This window comes from Cynara cardunculus, unplaced genomic scaffold, assembly GCF_001531365.2.
Source record: "Cynara cardunculus var. scolymus isolate 2C unplaced genomic scaffold, CcrdV1 Un_Scaffold_6120, whole genome shotgun sequence".
Lineage (NCBI taxonomy): Eukaryota > Viridiplantae > Streptophyta > Magnoliopsida > Asterales > Asteraceae > Cynara > Cynara cardunculus.
Genome location: NW_020202777.1, coordinates 3865 through 16994, shown reverse-complemented (window position 1 = coordinate 16994; position 13130 = coordinate 3865). Strand labels below are relative to the sequence as shown.

At 36.4% G+C, this 13130-nt stretch overlaps 1 pseudogene; it reads left to right on the top strand.

Annotated features, from left to right (window-relative positions):
* The window catches only part of LOC112504594, a 15188-nt pseudogene extending 11970 nt beyond the window's left edge, over positions 1 to 3218 (top strand).
* Positions 3219 to 13130: the final 9912 nt, after the last annotated feature.

Sequence of the window (13130 nt, the reverse complement as noted above, 5' to 3'; positions counted from 1 at the left end):
TCCTATATGAGATGTGATTCCTATATTCCTATTAAGCCAACGGTTTAGCTCCAGCTGGTAGATGACATGTTTGGAAACCTATCATGTTCTTGTTGTATGACTAAATTGGTTATACAATTATTCCTATGTATTAGTGCTGAATTGCGATATATGTATATACAATGTTGTCCTAAACGCTCTCGATACACAGCAAATCCTCTTTTGTTATTTAAACCTACGAGCTTACCAACATTATGTTGACGTTTTCGAGTATTCATTTTCAGGTAATACTCATCAAAATGGCTAAGAGTGCTAGGGTTGCTTGTGGACCTTAGAGAGACCTAAGAGATTCCCCGCGTGGGTTTTTTTTTTCTTTTTTTCTTTTAGGTTCATGAATACACTTATTCAAATTTATTGGTGTGCTTCTCTATCTTTGAGGTTTTTGTTTGAAACTTGTCCCAGGTTGTGGGAAGTACTTTTGTTTAAGTTTTTGTTGACTATGTGATGCCATGGAATTGTCTAACCACGGTACAAGTCTCCACTTGTGACGAGGAAGAGACGTCATGACACTTGGATTAGTATTCATTTAGTGAGTTCTCTATTAGCATATCATTGTGTTATGACAATCCTCTCCGTCACACTTCGCGTTTCCGCCTAGGCGGGGTGTGACAGCTGACCAAGAAGAAAAGTTGGTTGACATGTTGAAACTTCATACCAAGGCCATAGGATGGACCATTGCGGACCTCAAGGGGATAAGTCCCACCATTTGTCAACATAAAATTATCTTGGATGACAAAAGTTTCTCCTCCATTGAGCCTCAAAGAAAGCTCAATCCTGTCATGAAGGAGGTTGTCAAAAAAGAGATTTTAAAATGGCTTGACGCTGGCATAATTTATCCTATTGCTAGTAGTACCTGTGTCAGTCCTGTGCAATGTGTACCCAAAAAGGGTGGAGTCACTGTAATACCAAATGAGAAGAATGAACTTATACCTACTAGAACAGTAACTGGTTGGAGGATATGTATGGACTATAGAAGGCTTAATAAAGCCACTCAAAAAGACCATTTTCCATTACCCTTCATAGACCAAATGTTAGATAGACTAGCAGGAAAAAAGTTTATTGTTTCTTAGATGGCTACTTCAGTTACAATCAGATTGCCATAGCACCGGATGATCAGGAAAAGACTACTTTCACATGTCCATATGGAACTTTTTCTTTTAGAAGAATACCTTTTGGACTTTGTAATGCCCCTGCCACTTTCCAAAGGTGTATGATGTCTATTTTCTCAGATATGTTAKAACACTCCATGGAAATTTTCATGGATGATTTTTCAGTTTATGGGACATCATATGACCTGTGTTTGCAAAACCTTGAAAAAAGTCTTAAAAGATGTGAAAAAACAGATTTGGTTTTGAACTGGGAAAGTGTCACTTTATGATAAAAGAAGGCATAGTGTTAGGGCATTTAATTTCCAAAAGAGGCATTGAAGTTGATAAAGCAAAGTTAGAGGTAATTGAGAAATTACCTAAACCAGCAACTGTAAAAGGGATCAGAAGTTTTTTAGGACATGCAGGTTTTTATAGGAGGTTTATTAAAGATTTCTCAAAAATATCAAAACCTCTTTGTTTATTATTACAGCATGACCATGTTTTCAGTTTTAATGAAGATTGTAGAAAAGCTTTAAACATTTTAAAAGAGGCATTGGTCACTGCTCCTGTGGTAATAACATCTGATTGGTCCAAACCCTTTGAAATAATGATTGATGCTAGTGACTGGGCAGTTGGAGCAGTGTTGGATCAAAAGAAAGAAATGATTTTTCATCCTGTTTATTATGCAAGCAAAACTCTTAATGATGCTCAAATCAATTACACCACTACTGAAAAGGAATTATTAGCTGTGGTCTTTGCTTTTGAAAAATTCAGATCATACTTGATAGGAACCAAAGTGATTGTTCATACAGATCATGCTACCATCAAGTACCTTATTTCTAAAAAAGATGCAAATTCAAGGCTAATAAGGTGGGTCTTGCTTTTGCAAGAGTTTGATTTGGAGATCATTGATAGAAAAGGGGTGGATAATCAAGTGGCCGACCATCTGTCAAGATTGGAAAAAAAGACAAACCAGTGCAAAGTAGTGACATCTGTGAAGTATTTCCAGATGAAAGAATTTTGGTTCTTAATCATACTACTGTGCCTTGGTTTGCTGATATTGTTAATTACTTAGCTTGTGGAATTATTCCCAAGGAATTTAATAAGTATCAAAGAAAGAAGCTCATCTATGATTCAAAGAAATATTTATGGGATGACCCTTTCTTGTTTAAAATTTGTGCAGATCAGGTGATTAGAAGATGCATCCCAAAAGAAGAAGTACCATCAGTTCTACAGCACTGCCATGCAGAAGCTTGTGGAGGATATTTTGGAGAGAGTAGGACAGCATCCAAGATTTTACAATCAGGATTCTACTGGCCTACTTTGCACAATGATGCTCAAAACTTTGTAAAAAGTTGCTATATCTATAGAAGAAATGAAATGCCTTTAAACGGAATTCTAGAAATAGAATTATTTGATGTTTGGGGTATAGACTTTATGGGACCTTTTCGTCTGTCCAATAATTATGCCTACATACTGGTTGTTGTGGACTATGTGTCCAAATGGGTAGAAGACATGGCTTGCCATTCCAATGATGCTAAAACAGTCGTTAAGTTTTTACAATAGCACATATTCACTAGATTTGGTACACCTCGTGCCTTAATTAGTGATGAAGGCACTCACTTCATAAACAACATGTTAGAAGAAGTCCTTGATAATTATGACATCAAGCATAGGGTAGCAACTGCCTACCATCCCCAGACCAACGGATTAGCTGAATTGTCAAATAAAGAGATAAAAGGGATTTTGCCCAAAGTAGTCAAACCACATAAAAAGGATTGGGCCTCTAAGTTAGATGATGCGTTATGGGCCTACCAGACTGCTTACAAAACCCCTATTGGTATGTCTCCCTATAAATTGGTCTTTGGAAAAGCTTGTCATTTACCAGTGGAATTAGAGCATAAGGCTTATTGGGCCATTAAGGAACTCAACATGAGCTTAGATGTCGCCGGAAGAAAAAGGACTTTGCAGTTTTGTGAACTGGAAGAGCATAGGAATTTTTCCTATGAAAATGATAAGCTATACAAAGAAAATACCAAGAAATGGCATGATAAAAATATTCATCCAAAAGAGTTCACAGAATGCCAATAAGTCCTGTTGTTCAATTCAAGGTTAAAGTTATTTCTGGGAAAGTTGAATTCCCGATGGACCGGACCTTTTGTGGTTGGAAAGGTATACCCTTACAGAGTAATTGACCTGATAGATCCAGAGAGGGGTACCACTTTCAAAGTGAATGGACAAAGATTAAAACCTTTCTTTGATTCCATGATTGTTACACAACCTGTCGAGGTTATCTTTCTAAAGTAATAAGTCTTTGTAAATATTTAGTATTTATATATAGTTATAAGTTGTTATTTTATTTTGCATTTTTCTTTTTTAATTTTTAGTGTAAGCTTTTAATTTTATTTTTCCTTCTAGAATAATTATCTATTTCTTTTATAATATATTTTGTTAAGTTTTATAGTTGAGTTTTGTTCTAATATATTCTGGGCCAACTTTTGATTTAAAACATACGGCCCAATTTTTCTGTATTTGCTAAACAGGCCCGGCTAAAACAATTAGGGGCCCTCTGTTTTTCGTTTCTTAACAGGCCGCGATGAGGAAGGCCCAAAAAAGAAGGAAGTTGTGTTAAGCGCCCAACRTTAMRAAGCCCATGAAGAAAGGCCCAGCATCGAAGTCTATTTGTACGGCCTGTCAACATCCTGCGCTTTCGTACCAGGCAACGACCGGCGATTGTCTCTTCCCCTTCAAACTCTCAAATCACCATAACCGTACTCTCCTTCTTTGTGAACGAAGCAACCGTCAGCCATATCTCATAAAATAACTATTTTCGAGAAGGAAGGGACTTCATTGAACTGGCATTGTTAAAGAAGGTACCATTTCTGACTAATCCTCATCATAGCTCGATAACTATCAATCATCCAGGGAAAATTTTGAAATTTTCAAAGCTATAATCTTGGAGACTAAGTTTAGAGGCTTTAAAAACCCCCTAATCACTGTTCATACACCACTCGGGCTCTTTGCAAACCACTGTTCACAGCCATTGTTGTTCTTTGCTCCAAGAACCATTAACAGTCCTCTGTTCACCCTGTATGGCCATTCTCAAATCTCGAGCAAGAAGAAGGGAAGGAGAATCTGATTCCATGCCCCCTGTGACCAATAATGATCACTCCAGTGAGAGTGAAGAAGAGCCTATTGATGTCATTCCCTTGAGGCATGTTCCTTTTGCTAAGTCTAGACCTCCACCACCCACTCAAATTCAAACCCAATCTCAAATATTTGTGAAAACTGAGCCACAGCCACAACCACAACCACAACCACAACCACAATACCAAGTTGGTCCTAGAATGGCCAGAAGCAGAGCAAAGGGTCTGACCACTTTCAAGTCCATTAAGCAGAAGAAGGGCACTGTGATCAATTTATCAGATGATAGTGATTCACCACCAGAGATGCATGGTGTTCAGGGCAGTACAAGCAGACCAACACAAGAAGATTCAATCTCTTTGAATACACTGGCAGATGCAGTAACTCAAGTGAATACTCAGAGCATACCTCCAAGCATCACAGAGAGGCTCCAAACAGGTTTGAGAATTACTAGACCTTTGACTATGGATTTACTGTCTAGTTTTCCTGTATACCCTCAAGCCAGTGTTGGCTTCATGTTGAGGAAATCTGTAGATGAGGCCATTGCTGCCTCTAATGAAGTTTTGGGGCTAAAGACAACAACTTGTGCCCCTGCTATTGCCATGATCCAAACTCAGCCTTGTATGGCTGCTCAAGCACCTAAAAAGGGAAATTCATCCCTTAAGCATTTTGTTAGTGCTGCTTTGGCAACCATGGATAGGATGATTAGGAAGGAACCAGAGTGTGATCCATCCCCTGCCCAACCACCTGTTACCACCACCCATACACCCACCATCACTAGAGACATACCCATTGAATTCAATTTCATGGACTCACCATATTTTACATCTATTCCTATTTCATGTACCACTGTTGAACCCACCATATTTGACCATCCAACCACTACCCAAACAATTTCTAAGACTGCCCCTGTTGAAACAGCCACTACCAGCCCTATACCCTTACCAATTCAAGCCATAAACACACCATCTACACCTACTGAACCTATTATCCCTTTGCCACCTACTGTGTCCATCCAAGAACTAGACTTTGTCTTAGGTCTCTCACCCACTAATCCTAGCGTTATACCCTTTGAACACAATGAACACCCATTTGATCCACAAAACACCCCTGTCACTCAAACACCACTACCCTCACCCCACTCCACTCAACCATTCATACCTAGTCCAAACCAACCCACTATCCCTATACACTCTGGGACCCATGACTACTATGAGGATGCACATTTTGCTCACCATAGTCCTGAGCATAGCAGCCCACATGTTGAGCAAGAAAAAGAGGAGATTGATACAGGTGCAAGTTTAAGAAAGAAAGTGGCAAGGAAGAGGAGAATGAGCATAGTTGAAACTAGGAGTTCAGAAAGAAGCAGAGAGGACAATGAGAGATCAGAGGCTGAGGAAAGGGCATCTAGAAGAAGAAAGAGGCCAGAACAACAATTTGAGGAAAGGCCATGTATATTTTCGAAGCCCAAACATTTGTTTAGCACACCCCTAGCAAGAAAAATATACATGCAATTTTCTAAGAAAGTAGGGGTGGTACAAAAGGGGTTTTCACAACAATTATTGTTGGCCAATTCTTCCATCAAGGCCACAATAGATTCCTTGGGTTGGGAGATTCTATATGACACACCTAACCAATACAATCTTAGTTGGGTTAGGGAGTTTTACACTGAGGTAGCAGTCACTGATGGGGTAGACCTGAAAGTAAGAAAGATCCATGTTTCATATTCACTCAATGTCATAAATGACCTACTAGAGCTCATACCACCTTCATACTTTGAGCTAGATAGGTTGATAGCTGGGTGCTCTGATGAGGAGTTTGATTTGATTTTAGCTAGGATAGCCAAGGAAGGGGCTGTTTGGAGTTTCAAGGGTAGGGCTAGGCTTCTAAAAACTTAAGATTTGAAACCTGAAGCCAATTTATGGTTCTATTTCATGAGGCACACAATTCACCCTACCAGCCATGACACCAATCTGTGCCTAGAAAGAGTTTTGATCCTCTATTGCATCTTAGAGGCTAGGTCATTTGATGTTGGGAGGATGATATGCTCCAACATCAATGCATGTGTGGAGAGGACAAATGACAAGTTGCTCTATCCTTCCTTGATACATAGACTTATGTAAAAGGACCAAGTCCTAGCCTTACACAAAGATGTGATGTCTATGGAGAAGACCTCCATAGACAAGAAAAACTTGGATAGATTGATGAGGGTGAATGCAAAGGTACAACCAGATGCACCAACTTCTTCCATGGCAGTCCTAAAGGCTGAATTATTGAAGGCCATGGAGGATCATGCCAATGCCCTGAAGAAGACAATAGTGAAAAAGCACCACAAACTGATGAAGAGGGTAGATGATTTCAAGAAAGAAGTGGACATCTTAAAGAAGGAGAGAATGCAGTGAGTTGAGTACAAGATGTAGAAAGAAAGGATACTCAGAGCTGCATCAAAGCATTGAAAGTCAAAGAGTGCAATCAAGCTCCCACCTCCACCAAAGTCCATCTTGCTATAGCATTCATACTCTCCTACTCAGTCTGAGTAGGACAGGTTCTACCTTCTTGCCCTTTTTAATATTTTGATGTTTAGTTATGCATGTTTTTTTGGAAGATTGCTCCTTTTGTTTTATTGTTTTTGCTATTTTGGCATGTTTTTAGTTACTATTTAAAATGGATAGTTTGTAGGTCCTGTTGAGATTTGCTATCTCTATTTTGCTGTGTTGTTATGTGATTTTTAGAATCTGTTTTGCTTTTTTAACACAGAATTTAGCTGTTGCTAGATTTAGGCTCTAGTTTTGTTGTTTTTAGGTTGTAATCTTTTTTACTATTTTTCCTGTTTTCATCATGTCAGGCATACCATAAGGAATAGTCCTAAGCCTTAGGCTTACCTGTATGATGACTTTGTTTTTTCTTTCTACTTGTTGTTTTTCCCTTATGCTTGTTGTTTTGCTGTTTTGACATAAAGTATTGTTATGCCTATAATATGCTGTCTAATTTGTTGTTTTTAATTTTAAACTTTAGCTTTGTTGTTTTTAATTAATAGTTGTTGTTCTTCTTTTGCTGTTTTAAAACTGTTTGTTCCCTTTGTTTTAGTAATAGCAACAATGATCTTTTAGTTGCATGTCTTTGCTGTTTTGAAGTAATTGGTTACTACTTTTAATTTGCTTTTTTTTTGCTCTCTTCATGTTTGATTTTGCTGTTTTCATTAGTCCATTGTTGTTTTAGATATTATGCAACCATATCCCTGCATGTTGCTTTGCTGTTAGGGCTGTAAACGAACCGAACGTTCAGCGAACCGTTCGTGAACCGTTCGGCGGGAAGTTCGTTTATGTTCGTTTATTTAATAAATGAACGAACATGAACAATTTTTTTTGTTCGTTTAGTTAAATGAACGAACATGAACAAGAGTCTCGTTCGTTCATTTATGTTCGTGAACGTTCGTTCATTTATGTTCGTGAACATTCTTTCATTTACCGTTCGTTTACGTTCGTTCATTTACCGTTCGTGAACGTTCGTTCATTTACCGTTCGTTTACGTTCGTTCATTTATCGTTCGTTTATGTTCGTTTATATATTAAATTTAATATACAATCTTTTATTTAATTACTTAGAATTCAATTAATATTTATTTATGTTCATTTAGCCCGTTCGTTTATGTTCGTTTAGCCCGTTCGTTTATGTTCGTTCGTTTATCATGTTAACGAACGAACATAAACGAACACGAACACACCTCATTTCTAAACGAACGAACACGAACACAAAGATTTTCGTTCGTTTACCGTTAGTGTTCGTTCGTTTGTTCGGTTAAGTTAAACGAACGAACATGAACAAGCCTCCGTTCGTGTTCGTTCGGTTCGTTTACAGCCCTATTTGCTGTTTTGACCTTGTATGATGACAGTATTACGCCTAGGGCTTGCCTATGTGGTGATTCTGTTTTCTATTCACTATTCAAAACATTTTCAATTTTGCTTTGCTGTTTTGATTAGTAGTTGTCTCATTACTGTTTGCCAAAACATAATCCATTAGCTTAGTTTTTAAATATGTTTTGTTATTTTTAATAAAGAGTATTTTTTAACATGAATTTTTGCTATTTTTCCTTGAATTTGCTGTTTTAACCTCCTTATTTTCATTTGTTGTTTTAGCCTTGAGCAGCCCCTTTCATGCATTCTATTTTGTTGTTTTGACCATGCATGTTTGTCTTGAATCTTCATTCTGCTATTCTTAAAGGTTGATCATGCCTTGTTGGTTGCTGTCTTTATTGTTTTGTTGTTTTTAGCTATTTCAGGCATATCATAGTTTAAGGGCATGGTTTGCCTTTCTTTTGATGATTCTATTTTCTCTTTACCTCAAATGAGGATATTTGCTGTTTTAAATGTCATATAGGCCTACTCATGCTTTATCTTTGTTGTTTTACTTATGTTAGTGTTAGGACTGAAAAATCAGTATTAATTGTATTCGTCTTGAAAGTTTAAATATAGTCTATAATTGTAAAATTCAACGTGTTTGACTTTTCTTATAGGAGTTTGACTTTGACTATGTTTAGATAGGTTGACCATATAAATAGTGGTTAATCTTTGTAATTTGTAGAGGAGAGCTTATTGTAATATTTCATATGTAATAAGAGGTTTGACTAAGCTTTGAAGATATTGACTTTTCCTCTCAACTCTCATATGAATGTTCTTAATGATATATCCAGATCTGCCATGATTGTGAAGCTAAACGAAGATTGATGAGTGATTTTGTGGACTCACAATTGGTATCAAAGCAGGATGCAAGAAATCAGAGATGAAGAAATCAAATTCTTGAAGAGATAAGTGATTTTTTTTTGAATTTTTTTATGTTCTTCGTGTTCATAATTTTTTTTAGATTTTGATCCGTTTTTTCCATAAAATCTTGTGTTTTCATGTTATAAAAATGATCATAATGCTCGAAATTGATTTGTGAATCTTTGTTATTCACAAACTTTTGTGATTTGATCAATTTAAATCAAGATTTAATCGGTTTTTAGGGTTTTAAATTTTTTTCATAATCAGTGTTTTTGATCCATTTTTTTTTAATTTTTTTTGTTTTTGTGTTTTTGTTAGTTTTGATCTGTTTTTATTTTGTTTAGTTTGAATAAAAGTGTTAAACCGTCCAATTCTTTTCAAAAGCCCAATTTTTTTAAGCCCAATAGTTTGACCGGATAAGAGTCCGGTTACATTCTTCATCACACTGGTTATCACAATCGGATTCATCAAGTCTAAATCGAACATCTCTTGAACGGAGAAGAGGTAAACCGCAGGAGCCTTGACCGGATTATTCACCGGTTGATTCTTCTTATCATTCAATTTCAAGTCTAAGGGTAAACCGCATATACAACTTCATCGGATTTCTCAAGCGGTGTTCATCTACACCGCACGCAGCGTGAGCGGAGAAGAGGTAAACCGTTTACCTCTTGACCGGATTTCTTGAGCGGTTAAGCTACACCGGACGTTTTGCACAAATCAAGTAAGTTTTTAGGTTTTCAATCTTGAGCAGTTTATAACTAAACCGTTTACTTCTTGTCCGGATTTGTGATCGGATTAGATTACTCTTGACCGGTTTAGGACTTAGAAATCTTTGTGCATCGAAGTGTTCTGTCCGGATTTCTAAATCGTTCAATTTCACTTATCCAGATTCCATTTTTAATTTGAAGTGTTCTGTCCGGTTTAGTCATATTTGCTGTGTGCATTTTGAGTATCAAGCTGTGTTCAGATTATACTCTTGCCTTGACAGGTTAAGTTTCAAGTGTTGAAAGGTTTTAAGTCATTCATGTTGTCCGGTTTAGGTTGTTAACAGGTTTAGTGACTGTTTCTGCAATTGTGCAGCAACAATAGTGGACAGACTCTTTCAGACTAAAACAGTAGCTTTGTTCATCATAGTTGAAGTTGTATTTCATTGATCTAGCAGTACTACAGCAGGTTAAATCTGTTTGGTAATCTGTTTGGTTGTCTTGATTGATCTTTGATCATTGCATTTGCTAAGACCTCTCACGTATGCAACATTGAATTTAACATACTGATTTTGTTTAGTGACAGATTTCTTTGAAACGGAAAGTTTAGTGACAGCAACAGTCTTGACAGGTGACAGGTTTCAGCAGCAGATGTTTCACAGTTTAAATGTTTTGCTGTTTTGAAGTTTTTAAGTTGTTGTTTTTAAGCTGTTTTAAGAGTGTACTAGACATATTCATTGCTGTTTGGTGTAACAGCAACAAGAACATCAACATAGCAACTGTTTAACAGCAGGAACAACAGAACAACAAGTATTAACAGCAGCAAATCTGGTTGTTGTTGTTGAGTTTAAAATCTGAAACTGTTGGTGTGGAGACTGCAGTCAACATCGGAGAAGAAAGCAGAAGCATCAATAACAGTGAAAAGCAGTTTGTTTTGCTTTCAATATACATGTTGTGAACCTGTTAAGTTGTTGGATAAACTGTTAACAATGATAACAGTTTGATTCTTAATCTGTTAAGCTGTGTGTAGTAGTTTATACAGCAGCAGTTTGTGCAATATGAAAGCTGATGTTTTGTTGACTGGCAATCTGCAGGTTTAAGCAGAAGCAGTTTTTGGGTTTAAGCAGCAGCAGTTTTGTTGGTCACATCAATTTGAAGAAACAGTTGCTGTTTTACATAACATTTTCTATATTGTAACTGTTTTGCAAGTCTGTAACGCATGAGAACCTAGCAAATAAGGAGCATACTAAGAGGACTGTAGATTTGTGAGGACCTAAAGCAGGACTGGAACTAAAGAGCAAAGCAGAGGCAATCCATCAGGTGACAGTTTCTTTGTACATTGTGACAGGTAATGATAGGAGATTTCGTACAGTTTTAAGCAGATTGAGCAGCTTAAAATCTGTTTGTTGAGTTGTTTGGTGACAGGTTCAATTTGTTTTGAGCTATTACAATTTGTTTTGAGTTCAATACAGTTGGCATCTTGATTGCTGTTGGTGAGACTGTTGTATTTCAATTTCAAAAGCAGTTTTAAGTGAGCTAGTGACAGGATAAGGAATTAGAGATTTGAGGAGTTAAATTTTTTTTTTGTTGAACACTTTAGACTGTTTGCTTACTGCTTGTTTCTTGTTTCATCACACAGAGAAGATTGTTTCAGACTAGATTCACTCTAGCCAGCATTTGCTGAATTGACATTTGTTTCAGTTTCTTCACAGAAGGAGGTACATCAAAGTACATCAAAGTTTCATCATACACAGCCCAGGTGGGAGAAGACTCCGATAGTCTGAACTACAGTTAGAGGGAAGCTAAAAGTTGAAGATAAGCATACTCTGAAGAGAGTTCATATCAGTAAAGATACATTGTAGCTATATTTTAGACTGGTGCTGATAATTGTACATTGTATTTTATTTGGGCTTGGATTAGAATCAGTTTTTGGACTTGGATTATTTTTTTTGGACTTAATTTTGTTGTGTTTTTTATTTTGTTTTTCATTTGTGTTTAGATTTTAATTTTGGATCATCGTATATCTGTTTTTGTGTGTGTTTTTAGTTTTTGTGTTTTTCTATTCTTTTTGAGCTTAACTGTTCTTTTATCTGATTTCACTGCATAGATCTTTAACTGATCAATTTTACTTGTTTAAATGGCAGATATCCTAAAGAAGGAGAATCAGGAGTTGAGAGAGAAGATTGCTGATTCAGAAAAGAGCTTTGGGAATCTTAAAGAGCATTCCAGAAATTTATATCTTAAAAATTGTGCTAATGAGGATTTTATAAACAACTTAAAGAAAACTCATAAAAATGAGTGTGAACGTATTGTGAAGGAATTTGAATATAAGATTGAAAATAATCGAAGTTCAGATCAGAAAAACTATAATGATGATTTGAAAAGGTTGACTTCGTCTAATATAGATTTATCAACTAAACTTCAAATAGTTCAAAATGTACTAATTGCTGAGAGGAACTCTCCAAGGAACAATTCCGATATAAAAGATTTAACTGAGAAGTTCCACAAGTCTGAGAATGATCTGATTGAGTTTAGGAGATTATTGGAATTAGAAAAAGAAAAGGTTTTACAAGCTGAAAAGGTTTTAAATGATGAAAGGAAAGAGATGGAGATAGAAAAGAAGAGGATTATGGAAGTTGAAAGAAAGAAAGTTTGGAGCTGAACGAGAATCTTATGAAAATAAGATTAACTCTCTCAAACTAAACGCAAAGATGCTTCTAAAGCAAATCTCGGATTTTGAGCAGCTTATCATTCTCGAACGAGCCAAGAATGATAAAGAAAAGAAAGACATCTCCGACAATTGTCAGAGTCAACTACAACAACTGTCTGAAAGCATTGATTTAAAGCAAAAGGCTTTAGACGAAGAGAAAAAGCAGTTTGCTATTGAGAAAAGAAATACTTCAAAGAAGTATACAGCAATTGCCAAAGAGCTTACYGAGAAAAGAAAGTGGCTTGACATTGCTTCGGAGAATGACAAAAGCAACTCAGATGAAGAGAAAAGAGAGTTGATTTGTCAGAAGAAAAAGTTTGAAATGCTTCAGAAGGAGTTAGAAGGTAAACTCCTGGATACTTCAAAGAAATTGTCTGATCTAAAGACAGACCTTGAAACTGAATTGAACATGAGAACTGAACTGAAAAAGAAATATGATTTAGTTACTGTAGAAAGAGACCATCTTTTACAAAAAGTAAAAGACTTTTCGTGTGCTATAAGTTCAACTAGTTCTCCTTCTCAGTGTAAAACCAGCTTTTATAATTGTTCTTATTCGAACAGTTATTCAAGTAGTCCTAAATCTAATGTTTCTAAGAACTATTCTCGTTCAAATCAGTACTATCAAGGGTATGTCATTGGATCACCCAATTATTCTTCCAAGATTAAAAGCATTTGGGTTAATAAAG